At 45.4% G+C, this 26,876-nt stretch overlaps 1 long non-coding RNA gene across 3 annotated transcripts in view; it reads left to right on the top strand.

Annotated features, from left to right (window-relative positions):
• The first annotated feature begins 899 nt into the window (after nt 1–899).
• Nucleotides 900–26,876, top strand: part of LOC128841491 (uncharacterized) — a 39,477-nt gene continuing 13,500 nt past the window's right edge. Inside the window, exons 1-5 of one of the 3 annotated variants that reach the window (XR_008445857.1) lie at nt 900–971; nt 4,656–4,813; nt 8,728–8,785; nt 10,653–10,820; nt 13,786–13,916. This is a non-coding gene — a long non-coding RNA (uncharacterized LOC128841491). Of the gene's footprint in view, nt 972–1,381; nt 1,663–4,655; nt 4,814–5,382; nt 7,803–8,727; nt 8,786–10,652; nt 10,821–13,785; nt 13,917–26,876 lie in introns of those variants that run through there. The other 2 variants (XR_008445856.1, XR_008445858.1) reach the window with 2 other exon arrangements.

The following is a 26,876-nucleotide window of genomic DNA, read 5'->3' on the forward strand; positions in this document are numbered from 1 at the left end:
ACAAGAACTAAGGGTCACCAAATGAAATGAATGGGCAGCAGGTTTAAAAACAAATAAAGGGAACGCACAGTCAACCTGTGGAACTCCTTTCCAGAGGATGTTGTGAAGGCCAAGACCATAACAGGGTTCAAAAAAGAACTAGATAAATTCATGGAGGCTAGGTCCATCAATGGCGATTAGCCAGGATGGGCAGGGATGGTGTCCCTAACCTCTGTTTGTCAGAAGCTGGGAATGAGCAACAGAGGATGGATCACTTGATGATTACCTGTTCTGTTCGTTCCCTCTGGGGCACCTGGCACTGGCCACTGTCAGAAGACAGGATACTGGGCTAGATGGACCTTTGGTCTGAGCCAGTAGGGCCATTCTTATGTTCTGTACAGTGTGCTGCTATCCTGCTGTAGTGTTTTAAGTGTAGACAAGCCCATGCTGCTATAAATATAGTGCTTTAAAGTCAGACTCTACCTAGCACTCCAATATCTGACCTCTGTAGATTAGCTTATAAAGCCTCTTTCTCCAAGCTTCTTTGCCAGCTTTGCAGCCCTGGGACCTGCTGCTACGAACCTAGTCTCAGTGCCGGGCTTTAGCTCTACGGGTCTTGACTTTGGCTGCCCTACAAGGGGCCAGTTATTCGTTCCTCTTTCTTTGCTGGTTTCTAAAAACTCTGGCGAGTTATTCAAACTTGCAGCGGTCACGAGCTGTGAGTTCATTGTTCGGTTAAAGGCGGGGCAAGCTACAGCCGGCCCCAGCCAACGAAACGTCTTTCTCGCTCCCTTCTTCCTTGGCAGGACTCTCGCTCCCCGGTAGTCTGGAGTTTCGGTTTCTTGCAAAAGGAGCGTTGTGAATGAAATTGAGAATATTCCGGGAATTGGTAACAGCCGCTGGAGGCCAGCAGGGGGTGGCAGACACTGAGCCACTGAGGAGTGGCACACGCCTGCGCAAACCCCACCACAAACAGCTGCGAGGAAGGAGAGGTCAGGGAGGGGATTTTTCTGCGGCAGGGCGGAGATCGGTGCCTGGGGAGTAGGGGAGGGGAAAGCAGCCCCCACCCAGTGTGGCTGGCGGGTCCCCGGGCTAGTCGCGGGGTGCAGAGAACCTGGTCTGTGTTGGAAGGGGGGGGGGGGGGGGCAGAGGGATGCATCTCTTTGGGTGGGAGTCTGTGTAGTCCCCATTTTCCTACCAGCCCCCGTCTCTGGGGCCGAGACCCTGGGTGATCATCTCTGTGCAGCCGGTTAAACATTGCCCGCTGCAGCTGCAGGAGCGGGTTTGCAGCTGGCCCGCGGGCAGTGGATTAGATTTGATGGTACCGAGGGTGGAGGGGCTCAGTGAACCCCCCCCCCCCCAAAGCCTCCCCTGGCAGGCAGCAGCCCCCGGCGTGGCCCAATGCAGAGCCTGGTGTCTCTGCCAGGCGCTTTATAGCCGATTGAGCCCGGGGGCTGGGGAATCCCTGGAGCGGGAGGGGAGCGAGCCGTGAGTCAGGGGTGGGCAGGAGTCCAGTGCTGGAGCCAGGGCAGCGCTGGGACTTCCTGCGCTGGGGCTGGGAAAATCCGTGCCGGGGGGGGAAAGCCCTGCGTGAATGCACCTGACTTTCCCGAGGGCTGTTTACTCTCGTCCTCGCTGCCGAAATGGGGAGAGGGAGACGCTGTTTTACAGCCAGGCTCACAGGTAGGGGGGCTCCGCTGTCCCACAGCCCCAGCTGTGTCCATCCAGGGGCGCTGACAAGCCAAGGGAGAGGGATTTTCTGCATGGCTGCAGCCAGGCTGTCCCAACACCCTGCTCTGCCTGTACAAATAATGCGGCTTTGACTTGCTCAAGCACCGACTGACAGGGGCGGAGCCAGCCTTCTTAATAGGAATTAGCCCCTCTGCTCAGCTGTCTGCCTATGGTGCTGAGGCATCTGCCATGCCTACCTGTAACAGTTAGGGGTTCTCCTTGTAGGATCTCAAAGAGCTTCACCAACAAATAATTCAGCCTCGCAACATCCCTGCGAGGTAGCTACAGAGAGGGGCAGTGGATCTGTTCTGTTTATATTCTGATACTGCAACCATCCCTAAAGGTTTTGTGAGTTATGAGCCAGGTCGCTCCCAGTCTCCTGCTCTAACCACAAGAGGCTCTCTTGCAAACTGGATGAGCAGGCGGTGTGAAATGAGTCAGGGTGAAATGCAGGCTCAGTCTATGAAAATAACCTGGTTAGTGGTGGAATTCATTCCCAGAATAGGAGTGGTTTTATTTATGCTGATGTAAAGGGTTCCCCATCAAAAGCTATTTACAGCATGGATCACTATTATTAATAAACACGTTCCCTTTAAATGACGCTTTGCTTTACAAACAAAAATAAGAGAGGGTCCTTGCGCCAAGGAGTTACAAGCTTAAATAGCACACAAATACCTGGGTACCCATTTTGCATGCACAAAGGTGAGGTGTACGGCCACATTGTCTCTGTGTGCGTATGTTAATTACAAAATGAGACAATTAAAAAAATTAACCCCATGTGAGTTACCTACCTGCTGTTCTCCAGCTCTGTACACCCATCCTTAGATTCTCTAGTCACTGTGATCCTTTTGTCTCCTGAGCGTTCCCCAGGATGGACCTGTTCATTCAGAGACACCTCCTGGTCAGATTGAGACTAGCTGAACTAATCGGCCACCTTAAAATCACATCCCTCTACCCCTCACTTATAGGCCAGTGCAGGATCATTCACACAACCACAATATCCACAGTAGATGTCCCACAGCTATAATCTCTATCAAACTGTTCCACAGTATCTGTGACCAACATAATTGAACTTCTTTCTGCTAAATATTAGCTGGCCTCTGGATGCCTTATGATGTCTGCTGCCCCATTGCAGCTGAACTGTGTTTGAGGTTATTTCTAAGCCTCCTGCCTCTGAACTAATCCTGCATTGGCAGGGAGATGACCTAATACATCTTTCCCGTCTCTGATTTCTATAATTTAATAATGCTCTGCAGCTATTCTGCCTTGGGCTGTGGATTTATTAAATCTCATTAGCTAGGCACCTTCAGGCTGAGTCAGTGCTTGGCTAGAAGACCTTGCAGGAAAAGCCCAGGTGTTCAAGAAGAGGAGTTGGAGTTTCAGTAGTTAATACTGTTCACTCAGAATGCAATCTCCTTGAGGTACTATTAAACCAATACCCCAGCTGGGTTCCCAAGCTCCCGGTAAACGTTTCTGAAGTAGATTTAAAACAGGCCTTATTCATTTGGGATTGTGAAAGATGGGGCCTTTCGGCTCAAGTCAGAGTATTGTTGGTGCCAGTGCCCTGGCCGGATTCCAGCTTTGGGCCTACGCTGCGTGTCAGTAGCCCAAGGTATTTTTCAGTACCTGTGGTAGTGTATGCTCCATGAGAATGGACGCTGCAGCCCACGTTAGAAGTGGCTGTTGCTCGGTGATGGGTGAAGTGAAGCAAGACCTGCCTGCATACACTTCATAAAGCACCTTGAGGCTTGTGCAGGGCACTAGATAAGCCAACAAACCATGAGACCGATCCCTTGCTTTCCAAAATTGATGCTGAGTGAACCTTCTGTGCCGCAGTCACAAATAACCAGCTTTCTCCAACCTGTTAGGGCTCTCTCTGGGGCTCACGATTATCTTCCCTCTTGGTAGCGATCGTTACGGAATCCAGCCTCTCTGTGCTGCGGCTGCTGAGGATTTTCCCACCAACCACCAGCCATGTCTGTGTTTTAAACCCTTTCTCGTGTGGCTCCCATGGTCTCAGGGTGCTTTACAAACACTGCAGGAACCACTGAGTGGATTCCTATGGCCTGTACTAGGCAGGGTGGTCAGACTAGATCAGTGGTCTCCAACCTTTTTATGCCCAAGATCACTTTTTGGATCTAAGGGCAACTCAGGATCTACTCCGCCCCTTCCCCGAGGCCCTGCCTCTTCCCCAAAGCCCCATCCCACTCACTCCATCCCCTCCTCTCTCCGTCGCTCACTCTCCCCCACCCTCACTCACTTTCACGGGGCTTGGGCAGAGGGTTGGGGTTGAGGTTCGGGATGGGGGTGCAGGCATCACTTACCTCTGGTGGCTCCCAGTCGGCGGCAGGGACAGCAAGGCTAAGGCAGGCTCCCTGCCTACCCCGTCCCCACACTGCTCCCGGAAGGGGCCAACACGCCCCTGCGGCCCCTGGGGTGGAGCGGGCAGAGGACACGTGGCTCCGTGCTCTGCCCCTCTCTGCAAGCACCGCTCCCACAGCTCTCCTGGCCAATGGGAGCTGTGGGGACGGTGTTGCGAGCAGGAGCAGCGCACGGAGGGAGACCCCGGCCCCTGGGGCCATGGGGCTGCAGTGGCTGCTTCCGGGAGCGGTGTGGGGCCAGGGTAGGCAGGGCGGCTGCCTTAGTGGCAGCCACACTGCACTCCCGCTGGAGATCGTGATCAACTGGGAGAGCCTCTAGGATCGACCAGTTGGTGACCACTGGACTAGATGATCATAGTGGACTCCATTGGCCTGAAAATCCATGGGCCTGATTCTCAATAATGCTGAGGCTCCCTGAACCACTCCGGTGGTGTAAAAACAAGGCACCTTGTCTCAGGAGTGTCAAGAACCCTCAGTGTAACAGCATGGGCCCAATAACCTATGAATTAAAGCTGAGAATTTGGTCCTATTGTGACCTGAGATGCTTTTATTTTCCTTTCACAGCTCTTCCCTTCACAGCATCTGCCCACTGCAAAGCCTCAAGATCCTGTGAGGCCCATTGGGTAGCTTTGGCCACATATCTCCCAGGGATGTACAGAAGAGGAAGAAGGTTCGGGGAATGGATTGTGATTGCGGCTGGGCTGACGAGGTGGTGACCTCAGGTACTATTATTATAGGGAAGATGAACTTAACTAGCTGTGATAAGACAGGTGAAGGTTTGTTCCCCCGAATGGCCTAAGCATTGTCTTGAAGAGTTCAGGAACTAATAGGAGAGCATGGTGACAGCATGGGCTTGGGGAGAGCTTAGGTATTACCCAGTGATGCTGCCCATAGGCTCCCAAAACTGGACTGAATCAGAACCAGCTGAGTGGACTCTGCAGTGTTGTCTGTCTAAACAGCTTTGTAACTGTTGACCATGCAGTCGCTAGCAAACTCCCCCTGTGAGGTTTGGGTTTTTTCCCCCTATTTGTAGCTCTTACGTAGTTTGAAAACTCTCAGGACAGGGGAGATCAGCCTGGGAGGCAGGGCTATGCTTATTTGTCCTTACTCTGTGTGTGTGGGGGGGGGGGGGAGGGGGACATATTGTGTTTCACCTCCTCAGTTCCTTGTGTATGGCTCTGCAGTATTTAAGCAGTGGAGAGCCTGGTTACCCATGTTACATAATTCTGAGTTGCTTAGGGAGAGCGGGTACCTCAGTACTACAGCAGCAGGTTCTGTTTCCTTCCCATAGGACTACGAAACAAAGCTGACCGGTGGCTTCCAAACAAACAGCAAATGGGAGAACCTCAGGGCACCACCTCCATCTATCATAATGCATAAAACTAATGAATAAAATGACAGTAACAGAATACATGCTCTTATTACAGCCGAGAAATTGTAACATTACAGTGCAACATCCCACCCTTTCCAGTGGGATATTCTAAGACCAGTTAGCCCCAGGACATGATACACCATCTGTATAGAATCTTAGTTATTGAGGTGAGACCAGCAATCCAAATGGCTCCTGAGTGCTTTATCATTGGTATCGGGGCAAGCTGAAAGGGTTTGTCAGAACTGGAATAATCCCACCCAAAGGTAGTTTGTCAACCTCCTGGTAGAGAAAGTATGTTTGCACTTAGCAGTCGAGCTGACCAGCATTTTTTTGTCAAAACAGTTTTTTGTTGGAAAATCCTGTTTCCGTTAAACTGAATATTTTGGCCAAATTGTATCCAGTTTGACAAAAGTTTCCACGGAAACAAAATGTCCCCAAATTAAAAATGAAGGGCAGCTACTACTTAGTACAGATGGAAACATTTTATCTTACTCTCTCTAGATCAAAGCGTGTCCTGTTTGTGTTATTATATGAGACAGTTTGACATAGTCCAGAAGAATCTGCCATTGATTTCCTCTGTGATTTTGGGCAAGTCACTTTCCCTCTCTGTGCTATGGTTTCTCCATCTGTAACATGGGAATGCTAATGCTGGCCAACGTCACAGGAGTGTTGTGAAGCTTACTTAATTGTTTAGAAGGTCTCTAAGAGCCTCGTATGAGAGGGTGTTTTAGAAATACCAAGTTTTATTATGATAATTGAAGTTTGTCTTGGATGGCCATGGACTCCTCAAATGAAGACCTAGAGACTCAGACAAGAGCAACTACATCTAATTATGAGCAGCATCCCGTGTGTAATGGCACAAATTGCTTCATAACTCTGGATATTTCAAGATTGCCTAATTGTGTTCTGGAATCTAAGCCTTAAATTTAAGCGTCTTGACCTTATGATTGCAAAGATAAACTTTGAAATGTGACCTGAGGGTATGTCTACACATAAACTGCTACAGCGGCACAATTGCACCCGGTGCCACTGGAGCGCTTCAGTGAAGACACCACCCATGCTGGTGGAGGGATTCTCCCATTGGCATAGGTAATCCATCTCTCCAAAAGGCAGTAGTTTAGGTTAACGGAGCTGACTGGACTCTGGGTATGGATCCTTCCCGGAGGCGAGAAGCACCAGCAGCTGCCCCCCTGCTCCCGGCTGGGAGGGGAAAGGCGAGGAGCCCTGCGGGGGAAGCTGGACTTCCGTTTGGGAGCTGCATAGAGCTTAAAGCCCTGGCTCTCAGTCCCCCACACTGCTCCTCTTGAGTGGGTGGAACCGCTCCTGGTGAGGGTGCGCACGACCAACAGAAGGAGGGTAGTGTGGACACCAGCCACCCCAATAATTAATGGCGTGGCTGTAAGTCGACCTAACATAGGTTGAATTATCATTGTAGTATAGACATAGCCTAAGCTTTTGAGCTTACACAGAGCTCTTCTTCAGGCCTGGGAAAGGTATTCAGAGTGTCAAAGCATAATACAAGGTGGAACAGCTTATTTAACATAAGTAGTTAATACATATTGTGAAGGACCAATCAAGGTGAAGAGGCCAGTTAACACCTTGTCAGTCATAGGACAAAAAAGGGGGGTTAGTGCAGTGGTGGGCAACCTGCGGCCCGTGGGCCACATGCGGCCTGTCAGGGTAATCCGCTGGTGGGCCGTGAGACAGTTTGTTTACATTGACCGTCCGCAGGCAAGGCCACCCGCAGCTCCCAGTGGCTGCGGTTCGCCATTCCCGGCCAATGGGAGCTGCAGTGGCCAGCACAGATATGGCTTTTTCCTGAAATATCCTTGAAAGACTTTATCAGATTAAGTTTATGTATTCTTGTGAGCCAGCATCTCTAAGGGGAGACATGTGACAGATCTTGAAACCCCAGGCAGTATCTTTGGGGTTTATAGTTTATGTATGATTGTGTTCTGCTCCATGGGACTGGAGGGGGAGGGACTACCACAGGTCCTCCTGGAGCTAAAAACAGTTGGGGGTAATAAAGGCAGATCAGCCAGGTTGTAACCCTGCAGAGAGAGGTACTCCCTTCTGCGGAGGCTGGCATATACTAGTTCAAACTAGATGCTGCAGAGACAAAGAAAAGACGTTTGGATAAATAGTCTGAATTTAAACGGATTAAACCAGCAAACCAACAGGACCTTCTATCTAAGGAGGGCCCCAATCCCTGCAGAAGGGTTGGAAGGACTTGACCTACTAGGGCCCAATCAGACTAATGGGTGAGACGCACTTGTTTAGGAACTTTTATTGTTTTTACATGTTTTCTCTGTAATGCTTTTACCCTAAAAATAAATGTGTCTGCTTAGAAGGAGCTGTGTGGTAACTGATAACTGCAGGCAATACACTGCTCAGTGCCCTTGGAGAGAAAGCAAAGCGCAGGCACTGGCCTGTTTAGGCAGTATGGCTTGCTGGGGATATCGCACTGTAGATCAGGGAGCTGTGCTGCCTTAAAACCCTGCTCAGGAGGGAGTGAGACACAAGTCTCCACCCAGAAGAGGTGAGAGCCAGGAGCTGGAAGCCTAGCGTTTGTTCCTGCAAAGGAACACAGGTCCAGCTGGCCTGAAGCTGTGACATTGGTCTTTAATTTAAAGGGTATCTCAATTCTTCTGCGACTTATCAGAGGTCAGCTGAGACAGTTCTTATGAGCTTTCCCTATTGAGAAAGAGTTATTCTATATAATATAGCAGTGATCCTTTACACTGTACACTGTATGGTGTAAGGTGAGAGTCTGGGGAAAAAATTGGCCAGAATTCTGCTCTCTGTTAAATCCAGACCAATCTGAGAGCTCTTATAAGGCTGTAAAGTATCAGAGGGGTAGCCGTGTTAGTCTGAATCTGTAAAAAGCAACAGAGGGTCCTGTGGCACCTTTAAGACTAACAGAAGTATTGGGAGCATAAGCTTTCGTGGGTAAGAACCTCACTTCTTCAGATGCAGTCCCAATACTTCTGTTAGTCTTAAAGGTGCCCCAGGACCCTCTGTTGCTTTTTATAAGGCTGTAGGAAGTTTTGCTTTTCAAAGATAAATGACCTGCCTTGTTTGATTTATGTGACTAATGTGGCTGGATTTCAATTAGAATCTATGAATGCATAATACTAATTTCACCACAGCACTTTTCCATTCGGGTATTTCATTCTGCGTTCATTTATTGTTGCTCGCTCCTGGTTTTTGTTTGTCTTGTGAACGGAGAATGCTTTTGTTCAAGGCTCTTTCTTTACATGCCAGCTATCACTGGAATGGGAGCACATGGAACCCATTGGTGCCTGAAGTGTTGCCTTTTACCGTAAGTACTTTTGTATGTGTAGCTTATACCATGTTTTATGAGATGACTGGGTATTTGCATTTGTCTGACGTGTTAGTGCACACCTGTTTTCCCGTCAGTTGCCTGCCGTTTCCAGCTAACACATACAGCCCAATGTAAGTAAATACGTGAGAACAGGTTCACACCAAATAATCTAACCTAGTTCAAATATTAACGAGAATTGTGCTCTCTGCACACATGCAAAAGTATCATTTTGAAACACTGATCTTGATAAAGGCGTCTATCTCTGAAACTGAAACATTGGTACCTGTGCAGGGGAGATAGCACGCAGGTGTTAATCCAGCAATGTGTGTTTAGACAGTCCCAAGAGTGCAGGAGGGGATTGCACTCGATGGAACTTTCTCATCTACGCCAGAAAATTACTAGGGGGTCACCCACGTCATCGCTTCTGTTGGCCAAGCTCATTGCACCCTGGCATCCCTCCGTTCCACCCCACCAGACCTCAGTGTGCCATCCTCCCAAACTCTGTCTATTTCAGGGCCTCCCTGCAACTACCCCAGCCTCCCTTTGCCAGGGGTGTGCCCTCCCATTCCAAGGTCCGCCATTCTCCCCTTCATGGCAGGGGCTCTGTGTGTGCCCCCGTTCTCACCACACTCCACCACCTGCGTTCCTTCTGCCCCATGTCAAGTTTCCCCCTTTCTCCCCCAAGCCAGGAGCTCTGTCTATCCCCCCATACCCGTCTTCTCCCTGGCAGAGGCTCTGAGTGCACCCCCATTCCTCTCTTTCCTCTGTGCCCCCATTCTTTCCTTCCCCCCATGCCAAGGTCCCCCAATTTATCCCCCGGCCAAGGGTTCTGTGTGGCCCCAATCCTGTCCTGCCAGGGACAGAGTTCATGCCCCATATTTGAGCATCTCTTAGCCTAAATGTGCTTTAGTGGATTTCTTAGCCTGCATGATGTGGTCTTAAAGCCAATATGTAAGAAAAGATCTTTGCACTTCAGAGCAAGTACGATCAGGTGATTAGAACAGGGCAGAAGATGTCAGGAGACCTGAATTCTATTCCCAAGTCTCTAAGCTCCCTGTGTAACGTTCAGCTTTAATACCTCTATTTGTAGATGGGAGTCTTGCCAGCAGAGATGTTTGCAGCAATGATATTTTGTAAAGTTCTGTGAGATCTCAAGAAGGAAGATGAAAATAGTATTATTATTACATGTAAAATATTGCCTTAAAATAGAGTTAACCCACAGAGCCGCTTCCGTTGCACCTCAAGAAATTTACCTACATGTTCTGAGCCTCATTTTTAAAATCTGTAGCATCTTTTTGAGATAATAATACTAACCAGCCTGGATGTAACTGTAGGTAACATAAATCCTGCATATAGCAAATTTTACCTGTGGAAAATAAAAGCACCTTTTTTTTAACCAATTGTGAGATTAAGACTCAGAGGTTCAATTACTTGCTTTTCGTAGCACTATGGTACAGTTGTTTAGAGCAGGATTGTAATCTTTCCTTGACACTGATTTACTGTATGATCTTCGGCAAGTGACTTAACCTTGGTTCACTTTTGATCCTCAGTATTGCCAGATATGAAATGGGGACAATAATAATTAAATAAACTTTGTAAAGTATTAAGGCCAATCTGTGGGACTAGAACATGGGGCTTCCTTGGTTTCTGCCCTGTCTTTAATTCAGTAGTTCACATGGCTTTTGTGGGGTGGAAAAGGATAGACCATTCTTCCTCACTGAAATTTTTGCAGGCCTCAACTTTGAAAATTCCCGCTATGCTTCCTGGTGAAACTGTCATGATTTCATAAGCACTTTGCATTTGTCTCATAACTCAACCCCCAACATTTTCAGTCTCCTGAAATTTCACTAATTCTGCGTTTCAGAGGACACACCATCATACAGAAAAATCTTGGGAAAAGTCTTGTTGCAGGTGTCTTTTGTCACCAGTTTTATCCATTCCTCAGTGAGACCCGAAGCAAGGCGCCAGTGTAATTAACAAGACGTTTTGCCAGCAGAATCCTGTGTTGTTCCATTTTTACATCCTTTCTGAGGTAACCCTTGGGAATGCCTTCTGCTTTTCATAGTTGCAACAGCATTGTTACCTTCCCACCCATTGGTTTGTTGCTCTTTGGTTCAGTTTGGGTCCTCAGAAATGGCTTTGTGGTATTAAAATGAGTCTCTGCCTCACTTCGATGTTTCTGTTTCAGCTTTCAGTGCTCCCCTGTTGTTTGTGCTGGCTCGTGTGTGCAACCAGAAATCTTTAATTTCCCATTTCACAGCCTATTGCCATTCTCACAGCTGGTACATATGGTACCTGAGGTACACTAGCGTGGCCTGGCCTGTGAAACTGACAGAGTGTGTGTGTGTGGGGGGGGCAGGGTCTGGCTGATAACTAATGCCATTAAATGCTGATGAGCACAGAGCCTGTGAGAGAATGCTCCCTGAATCGCAGAATGTCCCCTGTACTGAAAGCCATGCAGCGCTATTTAGGGTCAGACCCTCCATATCTCTGAGATTCTGGGCCCTGCTGGAGTCCTGCCTGGCACAACTTAGAGTGGCCCTTCTAAATTATATGCAGAGTAGTTGTAGCTGTGTCCGTCCTACTCTCCCTTGAATGGTCCCTTAGAATATGTGCTAATTATTTATGCTAAACAATCTGTTCCACCTTGTAGTTAGCTGTGACGCTCGGCGTACCTTTCCCAGACCTGAAGAAGAGCTCTGTGTAAGCTCTAGAGCTGGTCTCTCTCACCAACAAAAGTTGGTCCAATAAAAGATATTACCTCACCCACCTTATCTCCTTTTTGAATTCTGGCAGTCTCTAATGACTACCTATGGGCTTCCCTGATGGCCTCCAGCTAAGTGAACTCTTGCTGCGCCCATTCTCTTACTGACACACCTTCAACATGCACATGACAGGTGCTTTATTTAACAGTGGGTGACTGGTGCCTTCTCTATTCTTGTGGTAGCCAAAGTAATAAAATTCAACCACATTTTGAAATTATAACGACACTGTGTAAATACTAGATTTTATAACCAGATACATCTGCTAAGGCACATAGTTAGTATTGCTTACACAACCCTTACTCATGTGAGCAGCTGAGCACTCATTCCTGTTGACTTCAGTGGGACTGAGAGCACTTAGCTGCTCGCAGGATGGGGCCCTTTCTAGGAACTCCTATTCTTTTAGGCTGTGTGAGGCACCGGTGAAGTTTCAGGCAAGTTAATGGTATGTTGGCTATAATACAATGAGATAATGACGTGGAAGGAGGGGCCAGGTCAGAGTTGCCAGCCATGTACATCCAGGAACAGCCGTATGTCCTGTATTTAGAAACCTGTAGAACTCCAAGATTCTGGCTCTTAACGCGCTTTTAAAAAGCGAAGTAAGAAAAATGAATGAAACGTGACACGATGGCTGTGAATGCGCTAGCATTGTTCTTCCCATTTCCCACCATTGCGCCGCCAGGTGCAGCCCATCAGGGACAGTGATGGGAAATGAGCTAGTGCAGGCTGGCCACTTGCATTTGAGCCACAACGTCACCTACACCTGCTCAGCATTACGGTTGATCTACACTGAAAAGTTACATTGGCATCACTACATCTCACAGGGGTGTGAAAAATCCACACCCCTGAGAGATTAGTTCAGTCGACCTACCCCCAGAGTGGACAGCGCTAGGTCAGTGGAAGAATTCTTCCATCAACCTAGCTGCTGCCTCTCAGGGAGGTGTATTATCTATGCTTCAGCTGTGCCACTGTAGCATTTTAAGTGTAGACCTATCCCGTCTGCAGCCTGTCTGCATTAGCACTCCTACTGTTGCTAGCTTGGTGGGAGCTGCATCTGTAGTAGTGTGATTGTGTGAAATCTGAAGAAAAATTCTAGGTCACTGGGTTAAATTCATTCCTGGTGCAACTCCACTGAAGTCAATCAGCCGCACCTGGGGTGAAGTTTAACCATGGTATCTAGTTTAACTTGATCTTTTAAGGTGGATTAGAGGCAGGCTGCCTGGTGGCTGACTGATACTGATACTCACACCTGGCAGCGCATACAGTGCTGTATTGTATATTTACAAAATGGGCACTGACTTTTTTAAAACTGTTAATCCAATAATACTAACTAACTTTAGGATAACTGGATGTCATGGATTTTCTACAAGCATAAAAAAAGTTTCTCCATGCATGTAAAGGGGGATCATATAACTTTTGTTTTTAACCCAAGAAAATACACTGTGCAGTTGTTCTGATGCCCCAAATCTTCTTAATTTGTATGTGCAGTGTTGTTGTAGTGGTGTTTGTCCCAGGATATTACAGAGACAAAGTGGGTGAGGTAATATCTTTTATTGGCCCAACTTCTGTTGGTGAGAGAGACACGCTTTCAACCTTTTGGGTTTATGTAAGTTCAAAAGCGTGTCTCTCTCACCAACAGAAGTTGGTCTAATAAAAGATATTACCTCATCCACCTTGTCCTTCTCAATTTCTAGTCTAACGCTGCCATCTGCTGTCTGAAAGTTGTATTCTCTTTGTGCTTGAATGATTACCCTCTGCTGTAGTTATGTATTACTCAATAGTTACCCTTAGGAATATTAGAGGGTGTTTCAGAACTCAGAAATTCAAGGATTGGATTTAGGTGCATGAAGTGATAGGTTATATATAGCAAACAAGTCATAATGAATAATTTTGCTGATTAATTTTGCCTCTTTCTCTCACACACATTGTCCTCAAACAGATAAGTGAAATGTTGAGAGGAAGGATGGTTTAATGGTTAGCCTGGGACTTGGGAGAACTGGGTTCAATCCCCTGCTCTGCTAACTATCTTGTATAACTTACTGGGTCTTTCTGTGCCTCAGTTCCCCGCCTGTAAAAGGAGGGTACTAGCACTTTCCTACTTCATAGGGGTGTTATGAAGAGAAATACATTAAAGATTGTGAGGTGCCAAGATAAACAGTAATGGGTATGAGAGAGAGATTTTGCTTCTACTGTATAAAGAGACTAACAGGTTTGTTTGTTTGTTTGTTTTTACAGTTTTACTTTCTTACCTAAAAATTAAGACTGTCAAGACTAGTCTTCCTAGGTTTTTCAGGAAGACTTCTTGACATTGGGAGAAACTCGGAGCATGTGTATTGTGAGCCTGGCATCTTTACTGAAGGGATGAGGTTGGTGAATCTTTAACAAAGACAATATTTGTCCAAACTGTGTATTTTTCATTGTAGTTAAATATAAGTGCTAACAAGAACACCCAGATAGGAATAGTTTTAAACAATCTAACTAAAAATCTCTTCCTCTTTCAATTGCACAATTTCAGTCTCTTGCGATCTCATAATTTCAGTAGTTTTCTAGTCAGCTTAGAGTCTTCTAGGGTCTGAAATCCTTTTTTTTTTCCTCTTAAAAACAAGAGGAACCCCCTTCCTTTACTATGATCACTACCTTTCTTTTTTTAATAAGAAACCTTACAGACTGCTTGTATAGATTGTAGAGACAAAAAGAGATCATAAACCCATTTTTCCCTCTTCACTGCTCACATTTTACATTCACTTTTCATGAGCATTTGTGCCAGCAAATCTTATTTGTAGAAAGGGATCACAAACAGAGCATGAAGACAGTGAAGGCAAATTCATTAACAACACCAAATGAATATTCCTGGGGAACTCTTTTTTTTCACTCACCAGCTGAAGTGAGAGCTGCTGTAATGTAATGGAAGAGGGTCAGGTTCCAGGAGGTGCCCCTCTCTGTTGTGAGGTGTATTTGAGACTGTAGTACAGGTTATGAGCACAGTTTTTATACACATAAATACATAGGTATACAGACTGAGTTATAAATCTATCTCACAATGACTGTAAGTTCAGAATGTTACATGCTTTCATAAAATACCTCACTCAGCATATTTTTAAACCCAATAACCTTATTTACAAACCGTTGATTCAGTTGCCTACTCTTTGGGGTTCAGACCCCCTGTTCTCCCACTGGGGTGTCTGGACCCTGATTGTCACACCTCCGTTGGTTCAACAGCTGGAGCTCAGGAGTGCAAGCTAGTGGTGAGGTTGCTACTGGATAAATATAGGCTGCTCAGCATGTAAGACTGGCCTCTGTGCAAACTCAGTAAAGATCTCTTTCCCACAACTCTGCCTGATGCATTGCCAATGAAATAAGCGCTATCAAATGACAGGTAGTTTTTAAAACAAAGCTTTAATTGCCATCATATCTGATTTCCCTGTGAGCCCATAGTAGCAGCTCTCTGCCTTTCCCCTGTTTATACCAGCCTTATTGCTGTTGTATTTGAGTGCCTGACCTGTTTTAAAGCAGGGCTTTGGAGCTGTGCTCCGGCTCCCCTCCAGCTCCAGGCAGAAGCCTGCAGCTCCACTGCTCCAAAGCCCTGTTTTAAAGTTAAAATCTACCTCTGTTTCTCTCCTTTTCTCCCGTTGATTGCATGTTGGGTGTGGCAATTATAGTATTGTTGCTTTTAGTAGTAGAATATCCTGGCCTACGCAGACAACCCTGAGAGTTTCCAACAAATGCTTGACATCACCAGCCAACTGGATGGGACTCCGCTTCAGTGCTAGGAAGTGCGTATCCCTGCATAGGTAGATTTTAAGTGATTATAAGCCAAAGCACAACAAGTCAGATTTGGTCAAATGAAATAAAAGCAAAACGCATTCTAAGCTGATCTTAACACTTTCAATGTCCTTAAAAACTTAGATGCTTCTCACCACAGGCTGGCTGGTTACTTTTCAGTCAGGCTCTCCCCTTTGATCAGCGTTTCAGTTGCTTGGTGGTGGTGGTGGTGGTGTCTGTAGATGTAGGTGGAAGAGAACGAGCATAGCAAAATGTCTCTCCCTTTTATCATGTCCTTTCTTTCCTCTTGGCTTTGTCCTACACCACCCTTCAGAGTCAGATGGCATTACCTCATCGCAGTCCCAAACAGACCAAAGGAAGGGGGTGACTCCCTCGAGGGTCTAACAGATTCTTTTGTTGCTGCCTAAGTCAGTGTCCTTTGTTCCTGTGAGGCTGGGCCATCCATGCCCTGAAAAGGTGTGAACTGCCTCTCTGCTCTTGGAGAGTTTTTGCATGGGCCTGCTTTAAGCCATGAGGATACATTTTCAGCCTCATAACTATATACATGAAATTATAACCTATAACCGTACTCAAGTATCAGGGGGTAGCCGTGTTAGTCTGTATCTACAAAAACAACAAGGAGTCTGGTGGCACCTTAAAGACTAACAGATTTATTTGGGCATAAGCTTTCATGGGTAAAAACCTCACTTCTTCGGATGCATAGAGTGAAAGTTACAGATGCAGGCATTATATCCTGACACATGGAGAGCAGGGAGTTACTTCGCAAGTGGAGAACCAGTGTAGACAGGGCCAATTCAATCAGGGTGGATGTAGTCCACTCCCAATAATAGATGAGGAGGTGTCAATTCCAAGAGAGGAAAAGCTGCTTCTGTAATGAGCCAGCCACTCCCAGTCCCTATTCAAGCCCAGATTAATGGTGTTAAATTTGCAAATGAATTTTAGTTCTGCTGTTTCTCTTTGAAGTCTGTTTCTGAAGTTTTTTTGTTCAATGATAGTGACTTTTAAATCTGTAATAGAATGACCAGGGAGATTGAAGTGTTCACTTACTGGCTTATGTATAGTTTCAGAGTAACAGCCGTGTTAGTCTGTATCCGCAAAAAGAAGAACAGGAGTACTTGTGGCACCTTAGAGACTAACAAATTTATTAGAGCATAAGCTTTCGTGGACTACAGCCCACTTCTTCGGATGCATATAGAATGGAACATATAATGAGGAGATATATATACACACATACAGAGAGCATAAACAGGTGGGAGTTGTCTTACCAACTCTGAGAGGCCAATTAATTAAGAGAAAAAAAAAAAAAACTTTTGAAGTGATAATCAAGCTAGCCCAGTACAGACAGTTAAGAAGTGTGAGAATACTTACAAGGGGAGATAGAGTCAACGTTTGTAATGGCTCAGCCATTCCCAGTCCTTATTCAAACCGGAGTTGATTGTGTCTAGTTTGCATATCAATTCTAGCTCAGCAGTCTCTCTTTGGAGTCTGTTTTTGAAGTTTTTCTGTTGTAATATAGCCACCCGCAGGTCTGTCACTGAATGACCAGACAAGTTAAAGTGTTCTCCCACTGGTTTTTGAGTATTTTGATTCCTGATGTCAGATTTGTGTCCATTAATTCTTTTGCGTAGAGACTGTCCGGTTTGGCCAATGTACATGGCAGAGGGGCATTGCTGGCACATGATGGCATATATCACATTGGTAGATGTGCAGGTGAACGAGCCTCTGATGGTATGTCAAAAACAGACTCCAAAGAGAGACTGCAGAGCTAGAATTGATATGCAAACTAGACACAATCAACTCCGGTTTGAATAAGGACTGGGAATGGCTGAGCCATTACAAACGTTGAATCTATCTCCCCTTGTAAGTACTCTCACACTTCTTATCACACTGTCTGTACTCAGCTAGCTTGATTATCACTTCAAAAGTTTTTTTTTTTTTTCTCTTAATTAATTGGCCTCTCAGAGTTGGTAAGACAACTCCCACCTGTTTATGCTCTCTGTGTGTGTATATATATCTCCTCATTATATGTTCCATTCTATATGCATCCGAAGAAGTGGGCTGTAGTCCACGAAAGCTTATGCTCTAATAAATTTGTTAGTCTCTAAGGTGCCACAAGTACTCCTGTTCTTCTTTTTGTGGTTTATGTATGTTACCATTCCTGATGTCCGATTTGTGTCCATTTATTCTTTTGTGGAGGGACTGTCCGGTTTGGCCAATGTACATGGCAGAGGGGCATTGCTGGCACATGATGGCATATATAACATTAGTGGATGTGCAGGTGAATGAGCCCTTGATGGTGTGGCTGATGTGGTTGGGTCCTCTGATGGTGTCGCCAGAGTAGATATGGGGACAGAGTAGGCAGCGAGGTTTGCTACAGGGATTGGTTCCTGGGTTGGTGTTTCTGTGGTGTGGTGTGTAGTTGCTGGTGAGTATTTGCTTCAGGTTGGGGGGTTGTCTGTAAGCGAGGACTGGCCTGCCTCCCAAGGTCTGTGAGAGTGAAGGATCATTTTCCAGGATAGGTTGTAGATCGTGGATAATGCGCTGGAGAGGTTTTAGCTGGGGGCTGTATGTGATGGCCAGTGGTGCTCTGTTATTGTCCTTGTTGGGCCTATCCTGTAGTAGGTGATTTCTGGGTACCCGTCTTGCTCTGTCAATCTGTTTCCTCACTTCCCCAGGTGGGTGTTGTAGTTTTACGAATGCTTGATAAAGATCTTGTAGATGTTTGTCTCTGTCTAAGGGGTTGGAGCAAATTCGGTTGTATCTTAAGGCTTGGCTGTAGACAATGGATCATGTGATGTGTCTTGGATGGAAGCTGGAGGCATGTAGGTACGTATAGCAGTCAGTCGGTTTCCGGTATAGGGTGGTGTTTATGTGACCATCATTTATTTGCACTGTAGTATCCAGGAAGTGGATCTCTTGTGTGGACTGGTCCAGGCTGAGGTTGATGGTGGGGTGGAAATTGTTGAAGTCCAGGTGGAATTCTTCAAGGGCCTCCTTTCCGTGGGTCCATATGATGAAGATGTCATCAATGTAGTGCAAGTAGAGGAGGGGCACTAGGGGACGAGAGCTGAGGAAGCGTTGTTCTAAGTCAGCCATAAAAATGTTGGCATACCGTGGGGCCATGCGGGTACCCATAGCAGTGCCACTGACTTGAAGGTATACGTTGTCCCCAAATCTGAAGTGGTTGTGGGTGAGGACAAAGTCACAAAGCTCAGCCACCAGGCTTGCTGTGGCCTCATCAGGGATACTGTTCCTGACAGCTTGTGGAATATTGGTGTAAAGTGCTTCTACATCCATGGTGGCCAGAATGGTGTTTTCAGGAAGAACACCAATGCATTGTAGTTTCCTCAGGAAGTCGGTGGTGTCTCAAAGATAGCTGGGAGTGCTGGTAGCATAGGGTCTGAGGAGAGAGTCCAAATAGCCAGATAATCCTGCTGTAAGAGTGCCAATGCCTGAGATGATGGGGCGTCCAGGGTTTCCGGGTTTATGGATCTTGAGTAGCAGATAGAATACCCCTGGTCGGGGTTCTGGAGGTGTGTCCACGTAGATTTGTTCCCGTACTGTAGCTGGGAATTTCTTGAGCAGATGGTGTAGTTTCTTTTGGTATTCCTCAGTGGGATCAGAGGATAGTGGCCTGTAGAATGTGGTTTTGGAGAGTTGCCTGGCAGCCTCCTGTTCATAATCCGACCTGTTCTTTATGACTACAGCACCTCCTTTGTCAGCCCCTTTGATGATAATGTCAGAGTTGTTTCTGAGGCTGTGGACGGCATTGCGTTGTGGACGGCTGAGGTTATGGGACAAGTGATGTTGTTTGTCCACAATTTCAGCCTGTGCACGTCTGCGGAAGCACTCTATGTAGAGGTCCAGTCTGTCATTTCGACCGTCAGGAGGAGTCCACGCAGAGTTCTTCTTCTTGTAGTGTTGGTAGGAGGCTTCCTGTGGGTCAGTGCACTGTTCAGTGGTGCGTTGAAAATATTCTTTGAGTGGGAGACGACGAAAGTAGGCTTCCAGATCACCGCAGAACTGTATCGTGTTTGTGGGGATGGTGGGACAGAAAGAGAGTCCCCGAGATAGGACAGACTCTTCTGCTGAGCTAAGTGTGTGGTTGGAAAGATTGACAATGTTGTTAGATGAGTTGAGGGTACCACTGTTGTAGCCCCCTGTGGCAGGTAGGCGTTTAGATAGCTTACTGTCCTTTTTCCTCTGTAGAGAAGTGAAGTGTGCATTGTAAATGGCTTGTCTCATTTTTGTAAAGTCCAGCCACGTGGAAGTTTGTGTGGAAGGTTGGGATTGTATGAGAGTCTCCAGTTCTGAGAGCTCATTCTTGATCTTCTCCTGTCTGCTGTACAGGATGCTGATCAGGTGGTTCCTCAGTTTCTTTGAGAGTGTGTGGCACAGTCTCTCCCCATAGTCAGTGTGGTATGTTGATTGCAATGGATTTTTTACCTTCAGTCCATTTGGTATGATGTCCATCTGTTTGCCTTTGGAGAGGAAGATGATGTCTGTTTGTATCTGTGCAAGTTTTTTGTTGAGGTTGATGGATTTCCACTCCATACAGCTAAATTTAGTGCCTTGCATGGTGTCAAGTATCAGGGGGTAGCCGTGTTAGTCTGTATCTACAAAAACAACAAGGAGTCTGGTGGCACCTTAAAGACTAACAGATTTATTTGGGCATAAGCTTTCATGGGTAAAAACCTCACTTCTTCGGATGCATAGAGTGAAAGTTACAGATGCAGGCATTATATACTGACACATGGAGAGCAGGGAGTTACTTTGCAAGTGGAGAACCAGTGTTGACAGGGCCAATTCAATCAGGGTGGATGTAGTCCACTCCCAATAATAGATGAGGAGGTGTCAATTCCAGGAGAGGAAAAGCTGCTTCTGTAATGAGCCAGCCACTCCCAGTCCCTATTCAAGCCCAGATTAATGGTGTTAAATTTGCAAATGAATTTTAGTTCTGCTGTTTCTCTTTGAAGTCTGTTTCTGAAGTTTTTTTGTTCAATGATAGTGACTTTTAAATCTGTAATAGAATGACCAGGGAGATTGAAGTGTTCACTTACTGGCTTATGTATGTTACCATTCCTGATGTCCGATTTGTGTCTTCCGAAGACACCCAACATGACAAACTTTGCATTGGCTATCACAAAATCATTTTATAAAGATGAACATGGGGGTGTAGGTGTTTCCCTGAGGTACAGAGCATCACAACAACCTACCCTAAATTCTCAATTCTGAGGGACAATCTTCACTCATTGCTATATTTGCTTTCCACATCCGACTCTCTGTATAACTTTTCATGAGTGATGTCCCCGAATACTTGGATGCTAATATCTAAACTGTATTTTTTAATTTATTCACCTACATTTGGGTTCTTGCTGATTATGCACTATATGTATCTTATGACTTTGCAACTACAAAGTTTGTTTTTTAAATAATCCAAGCACTATACCCAGATGTACAGACACTCTTTTCTTAACCTGTGTACTATACAATTTTTTTAACGTTCGCTTTAATACATTTTTAAAATCTGTTAACTATTGTGGAAAGTAAAATCAAAGAGGCGAGCTTTGCCCTTTATTGGGAAGGTGCTGGGATTTGCTATCATTCTAATTTTGTAGGGAAATGAAGTCTACAGCTTGAGATCAGCCATTATGAGAGCTGTCTCCTGTGCTCATGAGACTCTTATGCTTGTCATTTACACCGCTGTTTCTCCTGAGGGGCATAGCTGTCACAGGGTGTCATGGCTTCAGAGGGAGAGGTGATCTCTCACAGGTAGCTTGCACCAGTCCCATGAAAGGCTTTGAATATCAAGTCCAAAACTTTGGATGTGACTTGGCATTCAAGAGGGCCCAGGTGCAGAGAACTGAACACTATGGTGATGTGCTTTTAGGCCTTGTTTATGTTGACGGGGTACGCGTAGGTACATGCTGCAGTGAAAAGCAGGCTGCATCCACACTGGTGAATAGCTACACATGGCAATGAAAGGCTGCCGGAGACTTTTCCTGCTGCCTTCCCGGTCAGAGCCTTTCCCTGCAGCAGGGAAAGCTCCAGCAGTGGGGAGGCAGTGGGACACTACACTGCTAAAAACAGCAGCGGAGCAGCATGGCACGGACATGTGGAGAGCCGTGTATGGTACAGACCCTATGTTTCTGGTGTGTCTGTTCTGTACTCACCTAAACAGTGCATCACCATCTACACCACTACTTATATGTGTTAGGGGGGCGTGCAGGTATGTACTCTACCTACTGCCATAAGTGCAGGCATAGACCAAGTCCTGTGGGACGATGCTCCCTGTACCATTGGGAGCTTTTTCAGAGAGAACAACTTCATTCCTAGGTATAATGTTCTTGAGTAATCAAAGCTGGAAGTCACAAATGCATGGATCATTATAGCCAAGCCTGAGTCTGATGGCATGGGGGGCAGTCTTCTGGCCAGCTGTTGATGGAACAGGGCATTGTACACGGTTATGTTGTGGTTACTTGAACATCCTATTGAGTGAGGAGTCCAGGCGGATCCAGGTGCTGCAGCCTGATTTAATAACACTGCTCTACTGCCAAAATGCTTCTGAAATAAATGTAGTCAAACTTTACTAATTCTGGGTCACTGAGAACGAAAATGATGCTTAAAATTGTTGATTGGCTCTAGTTTTCAAGATATGCTATTGGGTCAGTATATACGACCCTTGACTTGGGAATGGCGGAGGATAAGTGAGTTATAAAGGGAAGGGATCTCAATTTAAACCAGAAATGACTAAAATACATCTTTGACTGGAGCTATGAATAAATCTATGATTGGGTTTGGACAGTACTTGCTTTTTAGGCAAAACAATGAATGATGCAATCTGAAGCTGGTATTGCATCATACATGATATGAATTGCATCATGTTATTCCTAGAAGTCATGGATGATGCAATCATAACAAAGCTTACATCACTCTGCTGAACAAATTGCCCTATATCAGCTCTAGAAATCATACAGTGTCATGCTCTCTTATTTGTCAGTGTTTGATTTTGCAAAGGGACACGTTTCTGTTTAGCCAAAGTGAGCAGAGATGCCTCGTACTTGTGTGAACAGTGCAGATAACTTCTGCTATGTTTGTGGTGAAGTGACTTTTTGCATCACAAAAGCGCAGTATAACCACCATGGTTAAGAAAGCCTATCACCTTTATTTTGGCTGCAAAATTGGAGATCAGGACAAGAGGTGGGCCCCACATATATGCTCAACACTTGTGCAACAAATCTTCGCCAGTGGTTGACCAGGGAAAGGAAATCTATGCCTTTTGCAGTGCCAATGATTTGGAGAGAGCCAACAGATCATACCAGCAATTGTTACTTCTGCATGGTGCCTCCAGTTGGGAAAGGTGTGTCAAAGAAGAAAAAGTGGACTGTGCATTATCCAAACATTCCATCAGCTATACGCCCAGTACCCCACGGAGAAGGACTGCCAGTTCCTGATGCACCAGAATCATTCTCACTTGAGTCAGACGAGGAAGAGGAAGAGGATGAAATTTCTGGTCCTGAACCATCAATGTCACAGGACCCATATTTTCTCCCATCCTCCTCCTCTGAACCACACCTCATAACACAAGGTGAACTGAATGACCTTGTCAGGAATTTGGAACTACTCAAGAGTAAGGCAGAGCTGTTGGGCTCCAGACTACAGCAGTGGAATCTCCTGGCAAGTGATGTTAGGGTTTCCATGTTCCGTGACCGTCAAAAGGATCTTGTCCCATTCTTCTTCATGGAAGGTGATCTTGTAGCCTGCAACAACATCGATGGTGTGATGGCAGCCCTCAACATCGTTCACGATCCAGATGAGTGGAGACAGTTCATTGATTCATTGAAGACGAGTCTTAAAGCTGTTTTACTGCATAATGGCAATGTTTTGCCATCAATTCGAGTTGATCATGCAGTCCATATGAAGAAAACCTATGACAACATGAAACAACTTTTGAGGTGCATAAACTATGACCAACATCAGTGGCAGCTTTGTGGCAATTTGAAGGTTGTTGCTCTCTTGCTTGGTCTGCAGACTGGATACACAAAGTACTGTTGTTTGCGAATGGGATAGTCGTGCAAGAGATTCCCACTACATCAAGAAAGATTGGCCACTCCGACAGTCATTGGAGCCTGGGAGGAAAAGTGTTCAGCATCCACCACTTGTTGAATCAAGGAAGATTTTGTTACCACCCTTACACATCAAGCTGGGTCTGATGAAGAACTTTGTCAAGGCCATTGACAAAACACAAGCAGCTTTCAAGTACCTCCGTGGAAAATTTCCAAGGTTAAGTGAAGCTAAGATAAAGGAAGGTGCCTTTGTTGGTCCTCAGATTCGTGAACTTCTTCGAGATGATGCATTTGACCATGCACTGCGTGGCAAGGAAAAGACGGCATGGAAAGCCTTCCAGGTAGTGGCAATAAATTTTCTCGGAAACAACAAGGCAGTCAACTACAGGTTGTTGGTGGAAAACCTCCTCAAGGCATACAAAAGCCTTGGTTGCAACATGTCACTAAAGATACATTTTTTGCACTCGCATCTAGATTTTTTTCCACCGAACTGCGGAGCAGTGAGCGACGAGCACGGCGAGCGATTTCACCAGGACATTGCAACAATGGAGAAACGCTATCAGGGCAAATGGAGCCCATCAATGCTTGCAGACTATTGCTGGACAGTGACAAGAGATGCTCCATTTAATGAATACAAAAGACAAGCCAAGAAGCGCCGAGTAGACATAGTAGAATAGGACTAAACTATGTACATAATATTTTTTTGCCTTTTGTTTTATAATAAATTTTATTTATATAACGCTTTTGCTGATTTTTAAAGTGTTACATAAACAGGACAGGTGAAATATTATCATGTAGAGCAACCATAAACACATGAAAAGACCTAGGTTTACAATTTATGATTAAAACTCTACTATCTACACAATATACATAGACATAAAATGTAAAAACTTAAATATCTTAGAAACAGTAGCCAATCAGTTGTTTTAATTGTCATATTTGAATTCAGCACATCAAAATACATAATAAATAGCACATTTTATCTCTGAAGCAAACGACTTCTCAAAAATTGTAGACCAGTGTAATCAGAGAGCAGATGACCACGATGGAGGGGGATATGCTCTTCAGAACATTTTCGTCTTCCCACCAGAGTTGTCTGGGTTCAGTTTCAGCCAGCTGTTCTTTCTCCAGGGCTTCATGTCTTCCAGGCAATGAGCTGGAAGATAATGCTGTTTCCATGAAGAGGTAGGGTTAGGTATTGTCTTTGTGTTACTGGCATTTGAGTATGTGTTGACACATGGTCTCCCCCAGTGACTTCATGGAAACATTGAGTAAGGTAATAATCCTGAAACTGGTCTGAAGGGGAGGAATAGTTGCTCATAATGACCCTCCCAGAGGAAGATTAGGAGCTATTTCAGCTTGTTCCTCTTCACTACTATGTCTCTACAGAGGGACAGTCGTATTTCATGTTCAGTAGAATCAAATGCCATTGTGGTATGCAGAGAATGAGTATGGATCTATGCCCCTGGGTCATGGAGAAGAGGAGGTCGTTCTGGATCAGCATAACCTCTGCAGCCTCTTTCCCCTCTTCTTTCTGGTAGCTGATGGGTATGGCTGGAGATAGTTCTTTCCTGGTTTGCTCAGCTTGCTCAGAAATGGAAGTTTAAAGTTCATTTTGGAAGGTTGGTTGGCAGACTAGGGCGGGATAACAGTAAAGTCTTAACACTCTGTTGGTGGGTATAGGCTGACATCAGGTTAATTGTCCTCCCTTCATTGGTCTGTGCTTATTTGGAAATGGGTGTCAGTCCTGCGTACCAGAAGATGGCAGACTTATGTAATTTTATCTTTGATTCACACAATTCTTTATCTTGCTTCCCCGTGTAGGTCCACAAGGTAAGTAACAGACTTGCCCTTTATGATTTCTAAGGATGTTGACTCATAGATTTGGTTTCGCATTGGAGCAGGATGTACAATAATGTTTCTTGCCGAGAGCTGGAAAGGGTGAGAGTGACTTAATAGTGTCAGTGGCCGCTGGCTGACCTTTTCTGGCTAGATTGTTCTCTTCCTTCAAGGGCCTAATCCAAAACCCAGTAAAGTCACTGGAAGTATTTACTCTGACTTCCGTGGTGCTTGGACCCTAAACTGCTATCACCTGCTCACACTCTTTCATAAGGTTCAATACAAATTTGGTACAGGTTAAATCACCAGGCACTGTTTTTATTAGAGATGGCCGCAAATGAGAACACTGGTCATAATCCTCCTGAACTTTTGTGAGATTTTGATCTAGATCTGAATTTCAAAGCTTCAGGCCTCTTTGTATACAAAATCAGAATACCAATTACTTATTTAAAATCGGTTTGGATACCAACTCTGTGTCTTCTCCACATTTCTAGTCCTTATGTCTAGTATTTGTGCATTTTCCTGTCCTTGGGCTCAGAAGGGGGACTGCATAGCTTGTAAACTCTTCAGCATAGGGGATCAGTCTTATGTATAAGAAAATCAGAGGAAATAGGGAAAGAACATAAGCAAGTTATACCTGTTACTTCAGCTTTTCTTTAAAAGTCTTTTTCATCTTTCAGAGTCTATACAACTACCACAAGACAAAATAGACTAACAAGTCTGATGCAAACATTGCAAATGTTTGTTTCATTTGTTCATCAATATTTCAGAGCAAATTGTTAAATGCATTTCACAATGGATGTAATGTCCTGTTCCTATAACACTTTTTTTTTAAAAACATCAGGTCCCATTTGTGGAATATGAAACAATTCATAGCTGTATACATATTAAAAATTGGTACATGTTACTCCGTACTATTTAGTTGTGCATCAGAGGCCAAGATAGACATTGCTCTCTTGTCATTAGCCATTAGCTCAGGATTAATTATACACATAGTTTTTATATTAGTCAATCATAAGTATCAATGAAAGGGGACCACTTTGTTTCAGATACTTGTCCAATGATCCAATAAGGTATGCCTTCAATGCAAAGTTAACTCAGGTGACTGGCACCTGGATCTGAGCCCCTCGGTTAGCCTACCCCAGGTGTGAGCAGACACACAGCAATGCCTGACTATATTCTCACTGGTGATGCGCTTTCCCATGTGCATTGCTAGAACTTCTGGAGGCTTCCATGAACTTCCATGGTTCTTTGTTTTGCAGTAAGCTGAGCCGCTCTGATTCTCCCCCATTGAATTGTGGGAGAACTTGTCTGTCCTTGTAGGGGCATGAGGAATTGTGGGAATCCTTTGGTGGACTATAAATACAGTACTCAGGATTTTGCCTATATCCTCACGGCAAAAGGAGCATGTTACTAACATGCTCCTTTTGCCGTGAGGATATATGTTACTAGCCTAAGTGAAAGCAGCACAGAGGTTTTAACCCATAACCCAAGCAGGGCCAGCTAGCCTGAGCTGAAAGCATTACTCACTTCAGGTGAGTGGGTTTTGTGTGTGGACTGGAGGGGGGATAGAGGCAACTCCGAGTCAGAGCCCGAGTTAACTCCTGCAGTAAAGTAATTTGAAAGAAATCCTTTGTA

Source organism: Malaclemys terrapin, chromosome 8, assembly GCF_027887155.1.
Source record: "Malaclemys terrapin pileata isolate rMalTer1 chromosome 8, rMalTer1.hap1, whole genome shotgun sequence".
In the NCBI taxonomy this organism is placed as follows: Eukaryota; Metazoa; Chordata; order Testudines; family Emydidae; genus Malaclemys; species Malaclemys terrapin.